Genomic DNA, 22,613 nt, shown 5'->3' on the forward strand with positions numbered 1-22,613 from the left:
TTAACAATTTGTGCCTGAAAGAGAAATCATTGGTCTGTCTTCCTCTTAGTGTCTGTGACAGCTGTCAGTCACCTAGAGAAGCTCTAATCTGATCTAAGAGGACTAATACAAACTTTTAAACCTCAGACAGCAGCAGCAGTTTGTATGTTTAGAGCTTCCTAAATGGCTTCATTAGAGAATTTATCAAGGATTCATGTGATATGAATAAAAACATGCTGTTTGCAGAGTTCAGTCCAACAGACAGAGAGCAGAGTCTGCAGGATCCAGCAGTCTGTCTATGAAGAGTGACTTGTCCAAAGGTCTTAATCCTCCAGCCTTCAGTAATGAACCTGGACCCTCAGACACAAAGTAAGAGACTGTTTTTACTGTAAACTGACCTGATGGAAGATGATGCATTGAGGATGAAGACAAATGTTCTGCTAACAGATTTATATTCCTGATGCAGAACTATTAGTGCAGATACTGTTTCAAACTAAGATGGATCTGATTTGATTTCTGGAGCAAAACACCTGAGAACCTCCATTTCAGAATTTACACTTCAAGAACATCTTCATATATTTTAGCCCTCATGTTGACGTCACTGTAAAGATTTAGAAGGATTCAGAATCTGAAAGAATCTGCTTCAAATGTGTAATATATCTTCTCCTATTTGTCCTCTAAACACTGAGCTGTTTGGCTCTTCCTCAGATCAGCTGTTTTGATCCACCAAATGCATCTTGAATCACTTCAGATCATAATTGTGCAACATGTGGTGAAAAAGCATTTGTAGTTCAGCTTCGCTCACCTTGATGAACACTTTGCTTTGAATCATTAGTAAGTGGAGCTTTGAGCTCAGATTCTCTCCACCATATATTGTTCCTAAACAAGGCTATTTGTGGACTTGAACCTGTGACACCGCTGTTACATGCTGTGTGTTTAGACCACTTCTAAGCTCAGTTCAAAGCTAACTAACTCAAGCTAAGCTGCCCAGAGTGACTGTAAAACAGTGAAGGACATAATCAGCTCTCTGTAATGGAGGCTTTTACTGTGAAGGAGCTGCAGGAAGTGTTGAGTTTGTGTTAATAACAAACTGCAGGCAGATCACTAAATGTTTAATCAGACAGTCAGACAGGAAAAGCAGTTAATTAGTGTTTCTGAAAGCAGGAGAGCTGAAATAAAAGGAACAATCATCTTCATTACTGACTGAAAGCTGAATTCAAACAGAAAAGTAACGACACTTTTACTCTGTGACCATCTGAGCTTCTACACAGTGTCGGACACATCTGGAGATTTTTCAACAACAAGCAACAAATCATTTGAGTTCTAAAGAAATGTCTTCACAGAGAGAGGAAGAGGAGTCCTGTTCCTGTGGAGGAGCAGCCGTCCTGCTGTGCTTTGTGTCAGGACGTCCTGAAGGATCCAGTCTCTACCAGCTGTGGACACTGGTTCTGCAGACGGTGCATCACCTCATACTGGGACCAGTCTGCTTCATCAGGAGACTCCTCCTGTCCCCAGTGTGGAGACAGATCCAGAACCAGAGCTGGACTGCAGACAGCCAGTCAGAGCAGCTCTGTACAAAGTAAGACTGGACATCTGTCTGCTTCTTCAGATATTCTGATATTGATGGTTTTTATATTAGTAATGAAAATAATCAGCACATATTCTTTGTTTTATCTCACATTGTTTCTCTTCTTTAGTGAGAGGTGGTCTGCAGGAGGTTTTAGATGAACATAAGATCAGTCTGAGGAGGAGATGTGAACGTGTGACTGAAGGAAGTGATGAAACAGGAAGTGGAACCCTCCTCAACAGGATCTACACTGAGCTCTACATCACAGAGGGACAGAGTGAAGAGGTTAATACCCAGCATGAGGTGAGGCAGCTTGAGACAGCTTCCAAGAAGAAGACCCTCCATGACACTCCAATCAGGTGCCAGGACATCTTTAAAGCCTTACCTGGCCAACAGAGAGCCATCAGAGTGGTTCTGACCAACGGCGTCGCTGGCGTTGGAAAAACCTTCTCAGTGCAGAAGTTCACTCTGGACTGGGCAGAGGGCTCGGAAAACCAAGATGTCGGTCTGCTGGTTCTGCTCTCGTTCAGGGAGCTGAACTTGATCAAAGATGAGCAGTACAGTCTTCTCACGCTGCTCCATGTTTTCCATCCAACATTACAGAAGGTCCCAGCAGAGAAGCTCGCTGTCTGGAAACTGTTGTTCATCTTTGACGGCCTGGATGAAAGCAGACTTTCATTGGATTTCCACAACAGTGAGGTTGTTCTGATGTCACACAGAAGTCATCAGTCAACCTGCTGCTGACAAACCTCATCGAGGGGAATCTGCTTCCCTCGGCTCTCGTCTGGATAACTTCTCGACCTGCGGCGGCCAATCAGATCCCTCCTTCGTGTGTCGACAGGGTAACGGAAGTACGAGGCTTCACTGACGCCCAGAAGGAGGAGTACTTCAGGAGGAGAGTCAGTGATGAAGAGCTGTCCAGCAGAATCATCTCACACGTCAAGACCTCCAGGAGCCTCCACATCATGTGTCTAATCCCAGTCTTCTGCTGGATCACTGCTACAGTTCTGGAGCACATGTTGACTACAGAGCAGAGAGGAGAGCTGCCCAAGACCCTGACTGACCTGTACTCACACTTCCTGCTGGTTCAGATAAAGAGGAAGAAGCAGAAGTACGATGAGGGACATGAGACGAGTCCACAGGAGCTGACGGAGGCTGACAGGAAGGTTCTTCTGAAGCTGGGGAGGCTGGCGTTTGAACAGCTGGAGAAAGGAAACATCATGTTCTACCAAGAAGACCTGGAGCAGTGTGGTCTTGATGTCACAGAGGCCTCGGTGTACTCAGGAGTTTGTACAGAGATCTTCAAAAGAGAGAGTGTGATCTTCCAGAAAACAGTCTACTGCTTTGTTCATCTGAGCGTTCAGGAGTTTCTGGCTGCAGTCTACATGTTCCACTGTCACACCAGCAGCAACACAGAGGGACTGAAGGACTTCCTGGGGAAAGACTGGACATACACAATCAGTGACTTGTCTGTGGGTGACTTCCTGCAAGATACTGATGATGATAATGATGTCAGGGATCATTACTCAACCCCTGATGTCTTCCTGAGGAGAGCCATGCAGAAATCCCTCGACAGTAAAAATGGCCACCTGGACCTGTTTGTCCGCTTCCTTCATGGCCTCTCTCTGGAGTCCAACCAGAGACTCTTAGGAGGCCTGCTGGGTCAGACAGACAACAGTCCAGGAATCATCCAGAGAGCCATCAACAACCTGAAGGAGATGAACTATGATGAGATCTCTCCTGACAGAAGCATCAACATCTTCCACTGTCTGACGGAGATGAACGACCACTCAGTACATCAGGAGATCCAAGAGTTCCTGAAGTCAAAGAACAGATCAGAGAAGAAACTCTCTGAGATCCACTGCTCAGCTCTGGCCTACATGCTGCAGATGTCAGAGGAGGTTCTGGATGAGTTGGACCTGAAGAAGTACAACACATCAGAGGAGGGACGACAGAGACTGATTCCAGCTGTGAGGAACTGCAGAAAGGCTCTGTAAGTCCAGATGTGATTATCAACACTGTAAAGCTGAAGCATCAGTATTAGAGTGAGAACCAGACAGGAGTAAGTTATATTTCACCAACATTACAGGAGAACCAAAACACTTATTTCAATCATGTATAATTAAAAAAAAATGTAGATACATGGATGAAAGTATTGAACAATATATTAACATTTATTCAGAAAAAATAATTAATATACAACATGGACGTATCTGATAATATGAACAAAGCATTACATTAATGTCCTTACATCAATTAGTTAATTGAATGTGATTAGTTTTACTAAAATAGTAACCCCATCCACTGAACAATTTTGTCAAATGTGCTATTTAAAACCTTTCCAGATGCCTTTGTGATAATAAAAAAATATGAGAGCATATACCATTAACTGAATGATAATGGAGACATATGTGTGTATATTTATAAAGCACTATAACTTGGCTTTGGTTTGTAGTCAGTAGGTCACAAGTCATGGTAGCTAATGAAAGCAAATGCTCATATTTCTACTTAAATATGGATTTAAAATTAATATTAAATTATTTTCTGTTTTTATTTTTAATTTAATATTTATGTAAAATAACTAAGTAGATGTGCTATATGACAACAATGTAAGTAAATTTTTTTTAATCATAATTTTCACTAATTTGGGCAAGTCAGCAAGAAGATTTTGAAAATAACAGTAATTTATTCATGGTCCCTAAGCCGAACCTGGTTAAGAATGAGCACTCGGAGGAAAGATAATTGTCCTGCTACTGCCAACATTGGTGAAACTGAGTAAGAAGACACAGCTGGATCCTGGGTCAGTGTCTGTCGAGTGTCCATTTTAAAGTCACTTCCCTGCGGTGTTGAGATGAGCATTATATTTTTGTGTTATAACAGTAATGTTACTGTATTGTATCAAATTTGCAAAGTTTGGAAATCCTAGCTATAACAGACCTAGAGAGCCATCAGCAGTGTTTTTGTTATTGTTGAGATTGATCCATGAGACTTGTGTTAAATCCTCACAGTATAACCTCAAGTCAATTAAACTGAAGGGACATCAATCCATCCACTTAAGGAGCATAAGCAATCTGAACCAATGTCACCGGTTTTGTTGCAGTTCAATAATCTGAATTAAATTGAGAACCTCTGGGACGTTATGTATCATGCATCTGACGCCGCTAAGTAATGCCACAGACTGTCTTAGAGCTCACTGATGCCCTGTTCCAGGTCTGGGAGGAGATACCCCAGGACACCAACACTGTCTCATTAGGTGCATGCCCAAACGTTGCCAGGAGTGCATAGGCATCTGGGGGCCAAACACACTACTAAGTCACATTATGAGTTGCTGTGATGAAAGTCACGCAGGTTGGATCAGCCTGTGATTCCAATTCTTTTAACTTTGATTTTCGGTGTGATTTTGAATCCAACCTTCAATCGGTTGGTTATTTTTGTTACCATTGATGTTATTATTTGTTCTCGATGAATTATCCAATGTACAGTAAAGATTTTGAACATTCAAATATTTTGTTCATTGAGATCTGATTTCATTGTACCCTTAATTTTTTGAGCAGTGTATATTCACTGATGTTGAATTCTGGATTTTCATTTTCTCCCTCATCTTGCAGCACAGGAGCTACTAAAGTCCTAGAGTTTTTAACTGAATAAAAATTAAATACTTTATCATTGAGGTGAAAAGGTGTCACATTTAAAGAAGTTACTTCCCCAAACAAAGACACATGTGATGATATCACATGAGAAAAGTTGATCTACAGGAGAAACAGATCTGAAAGCAACATAGAATGCCTGAGAGCTCCGCTGCATTAAATTCTGTTACAGCTATAGATTTTGAATCTGAAAAGCAACACAGAATGTCACGTGCCACCTGAATTATGTATTTCTCTTTACATTAAAAGAAAATCACCATAAACTGGTGCAGAAAAAAATCATCAGAATGCAAGAAATAAAATGGTTAATACTCAAAATGTTCATATTATTCAGCATTAAAGACTTCTTAAAAATAGTGTTAAAATCTCGTCTCGATCTTGTGGACCCAATCTCGAATCTTGTCTCGTCTTGTCACACCCCTATGATTAGTACTTAATACAGAAGTTAAAAACATTCCTCTTCTCATGGTTGACCTTCCTCGCTTACATGTGGTGTCAACCATTTTGACTCTTGTGCTATGCTTTACCCACAGTACATTTTTCAAGGGCCATTTTGTCACCAACTGGCTTAGTATTGTTGGGTGTTTTCAACATATGGTCAGGTTTTGTTATTAGCTGAATATCAAAGATATTCTAGAAATATTAATAAAACTATTAATATTCAAAATTATTAATTATAATTAATAAATATGGGCACCACCCTGGAATCAGGGGAAATATGGAAATATGAGCCAAATATGATTAGTCTAAAGGAAGTTTTGTCCACCTATAGATGGCAAACAGAGAAGGGTGAATCCGTACACTGGCCGTGGCAACCATCTCTTACTACAACATTATACACAAAAAAATCACAGGCAACGACTTCTTAAAATTATAATAGGATTTATTCATTTCAAGCATTGATCAACAACTTTAGCAAGTAAATCACTATTATCTATTCTATGCTAAACGAAATAAAGCCAATAAAACAAAATATACAACAACATACAACAATGGACTTGAGGCCAGCTGATTTTGGAGTCAAGATGGCGGTTCAAACCATGTGATTTCATTGCTACCACTTTATCAATGAGAGGGATGGTAGTGAACTTGCATTCAGCAACCGTGTTTCTTGGCTTGATAAAAATACTGATACGTCTTCACACAGTAATAGGAACAAAGCAGTCGCGGCCCAGCGGGTGGTACTGGAAACAAACACAGCGTAGCACGGAAAACACGTAACAACAAAGAATGTTCAGCGCTGAGAAAATTGTGTCTCCTATCCCTGCTTGTGGAAGTTGTGGAAAGAAAATATTCTGGCTGTGCTCAGGTCTACTTATACCAGCTGCGTTACTGGGATGACCTGCAAGATTACAAGCGCAGCCAATAGTGGCTCTGCTTGTAGGTCACTATTTCGCACTGAGGTGTAAAACGGACTTTGGCGCCCGTTTTACAGTTGTTTGTTGAAATAACTCCAATTCAGGCTTTTGGGAATTCAGCAGGCCGGGGTCATGCCTGTAGGATGTCACAAGGCCCATTCTTTGTTCTCCCAGACTGTGAGGCCCAACAGTATGTTCAGTGTTAAGCCTTTTGGTTTTTAATTAATAAATCCAAATTGATTACAAATTCCTTCCTTTTTGGCAATATGAGCTCATCAAGAGCTTTCATTTGATATATATATCTACATTTCAACCAAAATGTTACTGGTCTGGTTACGTGCCCTCGAATATAAAACCTCCACACTAGAAAAGTTTCCTAAACTAGTATTAAAGCTGCTTATTGTAAAATGAATAATTCTACATGTGTTAAACTACAGCTGTCTACAAACATCATGTTTGTGTTTTAATCCATCAAGTTAGTGACACAAGTATCTTCTATCATCTTCTATCTTTCTTTGGGTGATGGAGACTTGATACAAATCCAGCAGGAAAACTTGAGGATTAAGAGTTTGTGCTGAAAATGTTTTGACAGTCGTCATTTTATCACAGCAGCCTTTTTATTTTTACTGTGATCCAGTGTCTGCACTCTGTTCCTATACTGTGTCTGTTTCTTGTTCTTCTATGCAGACACACAGACATGTCGTATCTGTGATCATGCAGTTATTGCTATTATATTTTTCAGCAGCTCACATTTCCACTATGGTTTTCATTGAATTTGCAGCCACAGTCTTTGTGTATTTAGCAGCTGGTTTCCTCAGACAACTCATTACACAGTCAGCTGCTGGGACGGCCTCCAGGTTCATTCTGCCAGTGAAGGAGAGCTCAGCAGGTTCAGTTCAGTGGAGGGATTTTATCATCATCGAGCTCAGAGAAGAAATGATGCCATTAAACAGCTGAACTCCACTTGAGAAAATCTATTACCCATAAAATGTTAATACAGTCTTTAGTAGCAATTATACTATCAATGTAATATGAGTCATTAAAGTAATTTAATGGCAGATGAAAGCAGATGGAGTGCCATAATATGATGCATCAAAGATGCACAAAACACACACAAGAACATGACTGAGGTAAATAGTGCAGTTCCAACCTGCAGTGATTTTACAGCTCAGTGAACAGCACGTTAAAATAAACTTTAACAAACACAAATCACAGCACTCTATTAATCATAATATGACACAAGTTCACTTTACAGTCAGTTGGCAGACACTTTTGTCTAAAGCAGTAATATGTCATCAGCTTACCAGATGAGCTGCAGCCGCTCATATTATTGTGCTTTGTGATGCAACATCCACAGAATCTAGTTTTATAATAAAGTGTGACATTATTTAATATTTTAAGTTTTGTATTGTGTCATCACAGATTTTCTCACTGTGGACTCTCAGAGACTCACTGTGAAGTCGTGGCCTCAACTCTGAAGTCTAACCCCTCCCATCTGAGAGAGCTGGACCTTAGTGAAAACTACCTGCAGGATTCAGGAGTGAAACTGCTGTCTGCTGGACTGGAGAGTCCACGCAGTAGACTGGAAACTCTCAGGTCAGTTCATGCATTTTGCTAGGGAATATCAACCAAATTTAAATCCATAACAGAAGTTTTAAATTTCCTTCAGTTCTTGTTACATGTTCTTGGTCCATGTTTTCTGTATTGGAGTTTTGTTCCTTGTCTTGTGTTCTCTGTTAAGCCTTGTTTATTTCATTGTTCATTTGCAGGTTCTGTTTTGTTCACTTTGTACCTGTCTGTCATGGAGGGGTGGGAGAAATAATCGATTGTTAGATGCATCGCGATGCGAACGTGGAAGATTATGAATCGATTAACAAATGTCAAAAAATCTATTATTTAATGTTAATTGATAATGTAATGTTGACAGAATGCAAAATGCGGAACTCAGCGTGTGTGGAGCACACACAACAGAGAGACCTGTGTTCCCCTGTATTCGGCACACCACCGCTGCGGAATGAATAACCGCCCTACTAAAATGTGACAATCATTAATATCATAGCGCAAGTAATGATTTTAACTCGCACTGCGAGCATGGTGACACTCAACGCTTGCCAGCTCCCTGCATATCCTGTTTGTGAGGCCAAGTGAATGAGAGAGAGAGAGCAATAGAACATGACGGCGAAAGTTAGCGGAGAAATATATTAGCACTAAGTTTGTGTCTGGTAGTAAATGTGCAGCGTTGGTCACAGTTTGTTCGTTGATAAATGTCTGTAGTTTCCACAACTGCGGCGAAAGTGAAGGCTGTTAGCGCTAGCTAACATCTCCCCTGTACAAGGGCTTGCTCTCTGTCCCTGGACTTTAGGGGACAGAGCCTTCAGCGTCACAGCCCCCACCTTCTGGAACTCATCCCCAGAGATCCGAAATGTTCCCTGTCTGGACACTTTCAAAAATCTACTAAAGACCTAGCTCTTTAACAAGGCATTAAATCGTGAAATACTTTTTGTTGTTCTGTCAATGTAACTATGTGTAAAGCATCTTTGGGTCCTGTGAAAGGCGCAAAAATATTTATTTATTTATGCAATGTTAGCTAAATTAGTAACAAAGTAATATTAATTATCAGCTCTGTCATTACTAACTAACCTACTAGTCAAGGGTTGAAAACATCAGGTACAAGCTTAGATTAAACTGGTGTACAGCTCTGTCCTGTACACATACTGTAGGCTATATCCCGATAATTAACTTTATATTTCTGTTTTCAGAGTCTGGGTGTTAAAGAAATGAATGACCATAGAGCTGAGGTTGATAAAGTAAATTATGGATGCAAACTAGTCCTTTTAAGCCAATTAGGATCTGTTTCTTTTGGATTGTAATGAGCATATTAAATCCTTAGTAATTATTCAGGGATCCTGTATAGAAAAAACACTTTAACATGTGATGATGCTTCCTGTCAGGAAATTATGTCACTTTGGGCCAGATTTACTAAACATTTGCGTGAGTAAAAACATGTGCAACCTTGGTGAGAGATTGACCAAATAATTGAGGAACAACAAAAAGTTGTCTTTGAAGAATTTATTAATAAAAGAGAATAATCAGAGTACTACAACACATATACAGCTGGTCCAGACACCTGCTGCCTAGGGCAGCTTCGGGCGTCTGGCCCCGAGCAAAGGGATACAAAATCATTTACACAGTCTAGGGGTGCTTCTCAAGTCTCTTAATTGCATCCACATTTCCCTCACTTGTGTCTTTTCCAAGCGAGCAGAGAAGGAACGAGGAAATATGTTTTTAGAGACATGAGACGTCCTTTCCTCTGAAGCGTCACGTAAAGTGACGTCCGCTTCTGATGACGGCGGCAGCTGATCGCAGCTGGATCAGCTTGGCTCCAACAGCTGTAGAGACTTTTGATGGAGTTTGTGTCTGCACACATGTGCACTGTTCTAATACTAATAAAGTCCCAGTTATCAGTGCAGAGCAGCATGTTTCTCTCTGTCGCTGTTACCTTTTTAACAAACACCTGCACATGAATAATTAAATAAAATCTTTCTAATAGGCCTAAATGAAGAAAGCTTTTGTTCTTCAGACCTACAATGAACTAGACAGTGAATCATAAAACAAATCAAATATAGCCCCACACTTTTCAATGATGCACTTGAGTTTAATGTTATGCAATCTGTTGTGATGTTTCAGAGCAGTCGATCAACTTCAGAGTCCAATCAATATAACGGCTACCCAATAAGGGGGCGTGTCGGTCAGTAAAAGATGTCTGCAAAGGATGCACTGGTGTATCCTTGCTCATAGCTCCTCAGAGATCGCTCCTCGTTCCTTGCTCCTCGCAAATAAGAGCTTTGGGACGGCCTGCAAGATGGTGGAGCGGAACAACTTCCAGTTCAAGCAAGGAGTGAGGAGCGAGGAACGGACAAATAAGAGACTTGAGAAGCACCCCAGGTTTCTATGTTTTGGGGAACAGAGATCCTCTCCTGGCCTTGAATGAACATTCAAGGAGAGGAGACGAACAACAAGAGGGGGAAAACACCAAAACAATTTCATAGCTCTGACCTAAACCCTACATATGTGTACAAACTAATATAATGAGTATAATAAGAGTTAACGATTAAGGATAAATAAACACAATACATACATATATAAGAAATAAACAATAATAGTAATTATAATAATAGTAATAATAAAAGATTAAATGTAAGAGGAATCAATTTTCTGACATAACAGATTTCATCTGCAAATTAACACGTAAGCTGATCTACTAACGGTGTGCACAGAGAATGATTTCTTTCAAAAGTGCAAGATAGCACCTGTTGTTCCTTACTGCTTTTGCCTTAATGAATATGCAATATGGGGCGTTTCAATTTTATTGTGAAAAGTAATGTGAGGGTAACATGCAAATACATTTATTTACAACATACAATGGGATCTAACAAGTCAAAACACAATTTCATGTGAGTGCAACAGCATCTGTATTGATAAGTTTGAAAGGAAGGTGCAAACCGTTGCACAGAGATGGCTGCTGTTATCATTTTGAGGAGACACAGCCCTATTGAAACAAGACGTAGAGAAATTAAAAATATATATATAATATTATTCTATATCCAATATATAGAAATTAAATTATATTATTTTATTTATTCGATGAACAATATGAATTGAATTGTTTTTTGTATCTTCCTTGAAGCTTTCTCAATACTGTTGTATTAACATTCATGCCAATTGTGTTTCGACCTGACTTCTTTTCTCCATGCGAAGGAAGAATTTAGAAAGGTACGTGGCGCTGCGGAGAGCCCCCAGTAGTTCATGGATCATCTGTAAAATGCATCCAGTCAGAGGGGACAGGAGATCGCGGAGTGACCAGGCACGCTGCGGACGGTCAGTGATCGTTTCCTCTGGCTCGATGAAGCAGCAGATTTAACTCATGATACATGATGATACATAAATATGGAAATTAATGACAAAAAGCATACTGTCAATATTTTAAAGACCCTCAAAATTTCATAAATAATGTTTTTAGGGAAGCTTATGTCTTATTCCACCTGGCTCCCCCATAGTTCGCACCCTGTCCTCCCGTCTGGGTCATTCCAGCATACTGTATCTGTTTCTGCTGGGGTTTCCCAAAGCAGTTTTTCAGTTGTGTTGTCCCAAGTACATCTCAGGCAATCTCAGGCAGGATGGGCAGGTATTTTTACGCAGTGGCTGCTTTCCCTCCCGACTCTCCATGGCGGAAAGTATTGAAACACGTAAAACCCTCCTTTAAATACTGCTCTCCATTGTGTTTGCACCTGTTGTCCTCTACGCAATAGTTCAGTTAATCACCCATAACAGGTACTACAACTACATGTGAAACATTTTAGAATGCACACGCAATTTAGTACTCTTTATTCGGAGTGTTAGTAAATCCGGCCCTTTGTATTCTGACTCAACCAGTAAACATGAGCATGAATATCCAACGAAGGTTAAAGTCAAGGGCAACTGGACTTGGTTGAAGATACTGGAAGATGTTTCGTCCCTCATCCAAAGGACTTCTTCAGTTCTGACTGACTGGCAGGGAAACTCAGCTATTTAACCTCAGTGGGGTCGTTGGCCCGGGTCATCGATACCGCTGGTTCGTTAGTGTTCCTTGTTGCTGTGACGACAGTCGTTACAGTCGTTAGGACTACTGGTGGCCAAGACTGAACGACCATCGTTGGTATCTTCACCTGAGGCCAATAGGTTACGTTTGTTGAGTTTCCTGGGAAGTGATTAAAGGACAGCATTGTAAGTGGGGGATAAGTGGTGGCGTAGACCCCCTCCCCTGTTCAATGACGGCTTCTCAACCCTGGTGTAGGTGCTTCCTTGACACCTCTTTCAAACCATCCATCTTCTCTGTCTAAAATGTGCACCTGGTGGTCCTCAAACGAGTGTCCTTCAGATGTAAGTAGACTGCAGAGACTTGACCTGAGGAGTTGGCCCTTCTGTGTTGAGCCATGCGTTTGTGTAGTGGTTGTTTAGTCTCCCCAATATACAGGTCTGTGCATTCCTCACTGCATTGGACCGCATACACTAGACTGCTTTTCTTGTGTTTGGGTGTGCGGTCTTTGGGGTGTACCAGCATCTGTCTTGGTGTGTTCTTGGATGAGGGACGAAACGTCTTCCAGTATCTTCCACCAAGTCCAGTTGCCCTTGACTTTAACCTTCGTGGGATAACTATGACCTGGATGACATGAGCATAAATAATACATTATATTTGTACAGGAGGGTACTCGGTTAATTTTAAGATGAAGAGAACGAGCCTCTCACTTTGCTCAGTGCACAATTGATCCAGTTCTAAAGACGACTGAGGACGAAGCTCACAGCCAGTCAGCTGTGTGTTGATGGAGATGACAGAGGTGATAAAGAGTCTAAATCTGTGCTTTGAAATGAGCATCAGAAGTGCTGGAACAGGTGTTACAGAACTCTGGGAATTTTGTATGTACTTAAAGTCTAATTCATTTCATATTGGCCATTTTGGAAATTCTATAGAAAACATCTGTCTTAGTATTTTTCATAAAATGACACCATATTGTTCTGACTTAAAAGAAACGGAAGAAAATGAAAGTAACAAAAGTAACAACATGTATGATTTGATCATTAATTCCAGACTGGCCTGAGATCAGCAGCATGTTATTGATCTGTGTTGACATGAATAGGTGTATGAATGTTGTGCTGACATTTGGATGATGTCTGTAGAAGACTGACATTATGATGATCCACAATAACACAATGACAAAGTCCCTCTACTCATTTTAGGGAAAAGCTCATTGATTAGGACATAGTAATGTTGAGCTCCACATTTAAAACTTGAACACATCTGATTGGATTAGAAATAGATTTTTTATCTCCATCATTTATTCTTTATTCAGATTAAGTTCCTGCAGTTTGTCAGAGATCAGCTGTGCTTCTCTGGCCTCGGCATTGAAGTCCAACCCCTCCCATCTCAGAGAGCTGGACCTGAGTGTCAACGAGCTGCAGGATTCAGGAGTGAAGCTGCTGTGTGGTTTTCTGGAGAGTCCACACTGCAGACTGGAGACACTGAGGTCAGTTCACTGGCTCTTTCTTACTTTTTTAGATTTTATATGTTTAATTAACAATTGAATCTAATTTCTGTTCATACATAACTTCCATCAGTAAAGTTGTAAATGTCCTTTTGTTCATCTTGTTCTAAGAAACTGTAGAAAATGTCTGTTAGTTGTTAAATTAAATTAATGTTTCTAATTTTTGGTAAATGGTCACATCTGAATATAGAAGATCCTCTGAACTAATATTTGTTTTAAACTGATCAAGTTTACTTTTTGAAGTAAAAATATTTCTTTGCTTTCTGTGTTTTCACAAATAATGTCTGATCATTGATATTGATCCTTCAGAACACACACACACACACACACACACATACACACACGCACACAGAAATCAAAGCATATCTCCAAATGCAGCTGTTTAAAGGATCAATATAGTTTTTCTCCTCTAGTTTCAGACTGGCCTGAGATCAGCAGCATGTTATTGATCTGTATTGACATGAATAGGTGTATGAATGTTGTGCTGACATTTGGATGATGTCTGTAGAAGGCTGACATTATGAGGATCCACAATAACACAATGACAAAGTCCCTCTACTCATTTTAGGGAAAAGCTCATTGATTAGGACATAGTAATGTTGTGCTACACTCGAATGGATTTTAATCTCCATAAGAGATGCACTGTCCACTTACATGAAGTGCACAATGGGTGTTCCACAAGGGTCAGTGCTTGGTCAGTTATTGCTCAGTTTATATATTAATGACCTTGCCGAACAGTGCCAGGATGTAGACCTGCAAATGTATGCAGATGACACTGTTGTATACATGCAAAACCAGCTGAACTGTCAGCAGCCAAGTTAACAAGTGCATTGAAAATGATCTCACAGTGGCTTGATCAATCATGTCTTAGTCTAAATGTAAAGATGACAAAAGGTATGTTTTTTTTTTTCTAATTCCTTGGCAAAACCTACTCCCACTGACATTTTTGTTAATGGTGAAAGGATTGACATAGTCACTGGTTTGAAATATCTTGCTATGAACTTGGATCCAAATTTGAATTTTAAGAAACATGTTAAAAATATGGTTAAAACCATCAAGTACAATTTAGTTAAATTTAGACATACTGTATTAGAAGCAGTCTGTCATTTGATGCAACTAGGATATTTATGTATGGCATGATCCTTTCATACATGTCTTACTGCATTACCTGTTGGGGGTACGCTGGCGAAACAACTATTAAAACTCTTTGTATATAATCTTTGTATAAAAGAATTCTCAAAATTTTGAACAAAAAACCAAATCACTGTCATCATTGCAGAATTCTTCAGAAATATAATTTGCTCAGTTGTGACAATTTTATATTATTTGTCAATTTGTGTTCAGTATACAAAACTTTAAATGGCTTGGCTCCTCCTCCACTATGTGCTTTGTGTTTACTCGCTCAGCAAAATCAAAGAGGCCCTCCAGAATCTCCTCTATTTGAGACTGTGTCATACCATTCCGTCGTGCTGTATTTGGCCAGTCTGCTTTTTCTGTAAAAGACACAAACCAGTGAAACACCCTGCCTGACGATGTGAGGAGCATCAACTCCATCAGTATTTTTAAAGCAAAATTGAAACAGCAGTTAAAAGCTACACAGATCTGCAATCGCTCATTCTGAGTTTTTTGACCTGCTTTTTATTTAATTGACTGGCTTGGAGTTTGTGATGTTTCATTGTGAGTAGTTCTCATTGTTTGTCTTGTGTCAACACATATTGACGTTTGGTCAAGGCCCTTTGGCGTCGCCTTTCAATGACCTGGGTAGCCATTTTGCGTCATTTATTGACGTTTAGGGCTCTGCGGCTCAGTTAGCAACTAACCTCTGGTCTCCTAGTTCAAAGTTGTAGTTCTGACCCTTCCTACACCCCAACCACCTCCTTACTCAGCCTTTTGTCTTAAATATCAGATACCTACCTTTACCGTTAAAAAATGATGCTACAGGGCTTCCCCCACTATGTAGAACTGTGACGGGAAAGGGATCCTCAGTGCGTCACAAACTGACGGCTATGGCTCTTGACCATGCGTCCATATGTGACGACTTGGGAGTGAGAACAGGTTGCTTGTGTCCTTTTCTGTGTAACTTTGTGTGTTTACGGAATTTTGTGTTGTTGATTTTTGCTGGGACTGAGCATTGTGTTGGGATGCTTTTGTGGACGTCCCATATGACTGGGATGCTCTTTGGTGATGTTTTGATCTTGATGGCATTCTAATGAACTAGTTACCCTTAGCACATTTAATTATTATTGTTGTTATTAACCATGACAGCAGAGGCGAATTAGCTTGAAGCTATAATCTGGTACTGTGCATTGTGGTAACATTTATGTATTACTGTACGCTGTTCCTTTTGAATAAATAAATGAAATTAATTTATTAATTTATTCTTTATTCAGATTGAGTACCTGCAGTTTGTCAGAGATCAGCTGTGCTTCTCTGGCCTCGGCATTGAAATCCAACCCCTCCCATCTGCGAGAGCTGGAGCTGAGTGAAAACTACCTGCAGGATTCGGGAGTGAAGCTGCTGTGTGGTTTTCTAGAGAGTCCACACTGTAGACTGGAGACTCTGAGGTCAGAAGACACCAGTTTTTCCTTCTGTGCTTAGATTAATATGATATGAAAGTTGTGGTGACACTAAAGTTTAGACATAAGGCTGATATACACTGAGTATCTTAATGCTAAAGGCTATTTTCTTCTTCAGTGGTTTAGTCCATTGACTGTGGCAGAGGAATGTTGAGCTCCACATTTAAAACCTTAATATAACAAGAAAAATCTCTACTGGATAATTCACTCTGAACCTCTTAAACTCATGATTTTCAAATAAATTATAAAAAAAACATAAATACAATGAATAAATAAATGATCTCAATTTCAACTATCAGACGATAACAATTATATTCAATAATTGTTTTCCAACATTGTTACGAAGCTATATGATGCTTATACTGACTGAATAGTTTAAAGTGAAGAAGCTTTGATTTGATGACTCCACTATTCCTAAAAGAAATATTGTAGATGTCTTTTGTTCACATTTCCCCAAAGTTCAAACTTTGGTATCTTGAATGGAATCTTAAATCAGCTTCTGTGGGTTTTTCTTTGTGTTTGGCTGCACAACATGAGTTTGTATAGATAGCCACTGTTGGAGCTGCAGAGTTTAAGAGGTGAAGTTACTACGTCTTTACTGAAGTAGCCGCACATTGTCATTAATATTAATGAGAGCTCTTTTTACTTTTTCGATTTTACATTTTGAACCTGCATCCTGTTGCGTTCAGGTGTTTGGAGTTTCCATTTTCTAAACTTCTACATTCTAAACCTTCTTCAGCTCTGAACAGATTATTAAACACTGAATGATTTCAAGCAGGAACATTGTCTTCTAAAGTTACATCATTTATTCTTTATTCAGATTGATTCGCTGCAGTTTGTCAGAGATCAGCTGTGCTTCTCTGGTCTCATCTCTGAAGTCCAACCCCTCCCAACTGAGAGAGCTGGACCTGAGAGGAAATGAGCTGCAGGATTCAGGAGTGAAGCTGCTGTCTGATCTTGTAGAAAGTCCACACTGTAGACTGAAGACTCTGAGGTCAGTAGAGGGTTGGAGTCAATCTATGCTGGTTTCAGCAGTATTGTACTAAACACAGTCAGTATCAAAGCAGAGAGCTTGTTGTGATCGTGTGTTTGAGTTGATGTGAAGACGACTGTTGTTGTGTTCATGTCTCCAGGAAATAAAGCTGAATTCCAGCTGACAGCAAGATGTCCTCATTTATCAAACTGTCATACCATTAAATCTGATCTCAAAGTGTTTGAGATCAGATCATTTCAACACTCAACTATTGATCAGTTCATATTTGTCACACCTCTGAGATCAGTCTGACTGAAGCCTGCAAATCACTGTCCAATCTATCTATCTATCTATCTCAGAGCGCTTCTTATAAAAGACCAGGTCTAGTCCGCACTCTGTGATGATATTTACAGAAACCCAACAATTCCCACCAAGAGCAAGCACTAGGCGACACAAACCATGGTTTAGGGTGGGCGGCAATCTGCCTCGACCGGTTGGGGGTGTAGGGGGGCCTCCTGCCTCTTGCCTCCTGAACCTGGTTCCACAGGAGAGGAGCTTGATAGCTGAACGCTCTGGCTCCTAGTCTACTTTTGGAGACTCTAGGAACCACAAGTAACCCTGCATTCTGGCAGCGCAGTGCTCTGGTGGGGTAGTAAGGTACTATGAGCTCTTTAAGATAAGATGGTTCCTGACCATTAAGAGCTTTGTAGGTAAGGAGAAGGGATTTTAAATTCTATTCTGGATTTTACTGGAAGCCAATGCAGAGAAGCTAAGACAGGAGAAATATGATTTTTTTTCCTGGTTCCTGTCAGAACACGTGCTGCAGCATTCTGGATCAGCTGAAGAGTCTTAATGGACTTTTTCGAGCAGCCTGATAATAAGGAATTGCAGTAATCCAGCCTAGAAGTAACAAATGCATTGACTAGTTTTTCTGCATCATTTTTAAACAGGATGTTCCAGATTTTTAGCAATATTACGTAGGTGAAAAAAGGCGGTCCTAGAAATTTGCTTAATGTGAGACTTAAACGACATGTCCTGATCAAAGATAACTCCAAGATTCCTCACAGTGGTGCTGGAGGTAAGGCGATGCCATCAAGGCAATCTGTATCTTTAGATAATGCGTCACGGAGGTGCTTGGGCCCCAGAACAATAACTTCAGTTTTATCCATGTTTAACATTAGAAAATTACAGGTCATCCAGGTTTTAACACCCTGAAGGCACATTTGAATTTTAGGTAACAGATGAGTTTCTTCTGGCTTGATCGATAGATATAACTGAGTGTCGTCTCCATAACAATGAAAGCTTATGGAATGTTTCCTGATAATATTGCCTAAAGGAAGCATATATAAAGTGAAGAGGATTGGTCCAAGCACAGATCCTTGAGGAACTCCATGACTAACTTTGGCGTGCATGGAGGATTCATTGTTAACATGCACAAACTGAAATCGATCTGATAAATAAGACTTAAACCAGCCAATGAAATATTCCAGTCTCTGTAATAGAATCTGATGGTCAATGGTATCAAATGCAGCACTAAGATCTAATAAAACCAGCACAGAGACAAGTCCTTTGTCTAATGCAATAAGGAGGTCATTAGTAATTTTCACCAGTGCTGTATCTGTGCTATGATGAACTCTAATTCCTGACTGAAAATCCTCAAATAAACTACTGCTATAAAACGTGCATGTGTAAAGTTGTAAAGTTATTATTACTCACAACCTCTGAGTATGAGCAGGGGAACGAGATTGTGAGGGAATGGGACGATGGTCTCTGACAGCACACAGCAGAAACTCGCAAACGAAGAAACGCAGCTCAGGAAAAGACAGCAGTCTATCATATCACACCAGAAGGGGAAAACAGTCTTCCGTCGTGGTCCACAGTAACTTTCCCCTTTTTTCAGCCACAGTGTCCTCCTCTTGTAGATCACAAAAGTCCAACACTCAGGATAACTGGTCATCAACCACAGGTTAGGAACAAATTGCTCTCCTACGATGTCTACTGTTTACATCCACTGCGTGAACACGTCTCTATCGTTGTCCGATGTCTGGGATCTGAGTCAGCTACCGTTAAGTCCCACCCGATTACTTGGGAATGAACTTGGATTGGTTATCAACGGGATACTTTCCAATCAGGGTACAGAAAAACAACGATTGACATATTAACTGCTCATCACTTAGGTTGTAATACTTCTCACATGTGCTGTCTCCTGTACACATCATACAAATTTAACTGGTATTTAACGACAGCAGCAAAAGACGTTACCAACACACAAGCACCAGAAACGGGATTGAGTCGAAGCGCTTACCGCATCACGTCGGCAGTCACCTGCTGACCTCCACTGGCCCTTATTTCAGAGAACCACCATTACATTTAGTTACCATGTGGTCTTTCTACAGACCTGGGTTCTCATTTATTAACGGTGCGTAAGTACAAAACAGGGCTGGAAACGTGCATACGCCACTTCTCAAGCAAAGGTTGTGATCTATAAAAAACAAACCTGGCGGGAAAATGTGCGTCCCATAAGTAAACTCTGAACTACGCGTGCATACATAAAGAGGAGAAATGAGAAATGGCGACTCACATGCCAGAAGGATGAAATGAATAGGCCCGCTATTGTGTAAAATAAATTTAAATATTACCTCTGAGTAGTACTTAAAGCCTTTCTGAATAATCAAACACACCGCAACCCTGTACGCAGGATAGGTGGTTGATAATGGATGGATGGATGAATAATCAAACACCCATTTGATAAAAAAACATAATTTAAGATAATATGTGGCGCACCAAAAGAACCATGATTGAGGATAATAAACACAAATGGAGAAATCCGTTTCGTAAAAGAACGCCTCAAATATTTTCTACAGTTTAATCTGGAATCATATAAATTAATACTTGCATGCAGTGCAATTTATTCTCATTAATAAGGTGAACAGGAGGACAAATTCCATTTAAATTGATGCCATTTTCAGTGAGTTAGTCGAGCAAATACGAGTGCATAGTTTACCCTATTCTCATTGTGTATTATTATGTTTGTTACCTTATCGAGCCAAACACCAGTGTGCGCCAGCGTGTGGATGTGATGCGCTGCTTGTAAAAACATGTTATGGAAAAAAATACTTACAGGACACACATTTTCCCGTCAAGTTTGTTTTTGATAGATCACAACCTTTGCTTGGGAAGTGGCGTAGAGAGTAAACCAAATGTATTCTGCTTGTGTTTAAACATTTATTTAGGCTACAAACAGTCCACTCACTTAACAAGGCTGCCGATGAGAAATATGACTTGTTGTAAATGACATAAGCTGAAAGATTTACTTAATAAAATAGTGTTATATTTTCCATAACGTGTTTTTGTCAGGGATTTTGTGTCTCAGAACCCAGATGCAGACAAGAACACTGTTTAGGAAGGTTTTATCACAGTTTATTGAACATAGGATATGGTAAGTCGGGCTTGATGCTGGGGGAATTGTGCCTCAGGTGTGGCTTGGGGGTGGGAAGTAAAAGTGAGAGCAGGCAAGGCAGGGAAGAGGGTGGCTGACAGGGAAGTGAATCCGCGATGGTGAATCTACAACAAGGCATTCTCCGTAATCAGAGCAGCACAAAAGCAGAGCAGGGTCTCCAGGAACACTAGAGCAGACCACAGGAGAACATGTCACATCCGACGTGAAATGGTGAAATGGTTCAATATTTGGACGTCAGATTACGACCCTTCTTAGACGTAGGCATGCAGTTCAAAATTTGAATGTCTAGCTAGGTAAGTGTTTGGATGTCTGTGGACGTGGAAGACAGGTGCAGGAAATCAACATGTGAACATTTTTAATTAAACAAAGAATGTCTAATTCATTGGCAGCATTATCATTATTGAGAAGGAAAGAGAAAGCTAGAATTAGTGTTTGGTGTACTAAAGGTAAGTTGAATTAAATTAGATTTCTACGTATCTAGCAACTCTTTAAACAAATAGGAAATAATTAATGTTCAAAATAATGCACAAGCTAAACTTTGTGCACAAAATCACCGTCTCTCTCAAACACAGTAGGCCTATCTGCATAAATGTAAAGTAGATCCTGTTATACAGACACTGGTACGCTAGGTATATGTACTCCCACCAAAAACAGACGAAGAAGACGACTCACGGAGCATCTTTTGGACAGACCCACAGACCGTTGCTACGACAACAAACTCACTGCTAGCTGAACTGAGGTAAGAAAAGTTAAGTTATGTTTATGAATTAACTTAGTACTAGCTTTTTTGTAAACCAATTGTAAACTGCTGTGTAATTTACTAACACCCACGACCGCCGACATTGCCATTTTAACGAGCCTGTAACTGACGTTTTTTGGGTCGATAAGATATTGTATTAACGTAAGACAATATATCCAGTGCTAACGTTACCAACCAAGTCATGCTAGCTAGTCAGGAAGTGAGTTTAATAACACTCCAAAGTTAGTATAACATTTTGGCAAGGGAGAAAGTTTCATGGCCATTTTCAAAGGGGCCCCGTGACTTCTGACCTCAAGATATCTGAATTAAAATAGGTTCTGTGGGTACCTGCAAGTCTCCCCTTATTAAAGACATGCTTACCTTTATGCTAATCCCATGGAGTTTTTCCTCATGTAATGTATGATGTCTTAAAATTGCATAAATTTGGTGTGACTGGCAAACTGTAACGTTATTCAGTAAGCTTTATTCATGTGTGATGACGTTAGTCCCCATAGGAGCCATTTCATTGTAAGACCAATTTCTGTAACTTATTATTCTCTGTGTATAAAATAACCTGTTGTGACCTCTATAATAATCACAGTGTCATGAAATTCTACAGCCACACACGAGGGACCTGGGGCAGTCAGGATGCGGTACTTTCGTTATGTATATTCACAATAAGGGGGTTTCTGAGCAGTTTTCAGAACAGATGTGCTTGCCATCTTATGGCCCAACAACTACAATGTTAACAGAAATCTCTAACGTTTCATGTCAAAAGTTTTCAATCATATCCCTGTGACTTCTTACAGGGTTTCTGCAGTGATCAGCTAACATCAGAGCCTTCAGGTAATATTTAAGTGAGCTTTTCACTCAATTTGATAAATAATTGCTCCTTCAAAAGCCTTTATGTTCAGGTTTTACTGGCCAGTTCCATAATATTTTAAATGTACATTGTCCTTGTCAAACTAACTTGCCTGGGTGTCTTTCTTGAGAGCATGGCAAAAAATAGAACGATTCGGACAGTGATGACAACCTGCTGCACAAACAGGAATAGTTTTGGTATTGACAATGGCCATGGCACTCCTAACAGTTTTGACTTTATTGTGACGGGTCCAGGGCACAGTGACAGGCAGGGTGAGTTGTCCAAAGGTTGCAAGTATTCATCAAAACGCTTTGCACTTCAATGAGTACATATATATATATATATATATATATATATATATATATATATATAT

At 40.0% G+C, this 22,613-nt stretch overlaps 1 pseudogene; it reads left to right on the forward strand.

Annotated features, from left to right (window-relative positions):
- The first annotated feature begins 1,738 nt into the window (after positions 1-1,738).
- LOC119913811 overlaps positions 1,739-22,613 on the forward strand; it is a 24,722-nt pseudogene continuing 3,847 nt past the window's right edge.

This window comes from Micropterus salmoides, unplaced genomic scaffold (assembly GCF_014851395.1).
Source record: "Micropterus salmoides isolate LMB-PRFRI ecotype aquatic unplaced genomic scaffold, ASM1485139v1 Ms_hic_scaffold_1, whole genome shotgun sequence".
NCBI lineage: Eukaryota > Metazoa > Chordata > Actinopteri > Centrarchiformes > Centrarchidae > Micropterus > Micropterus salmoides.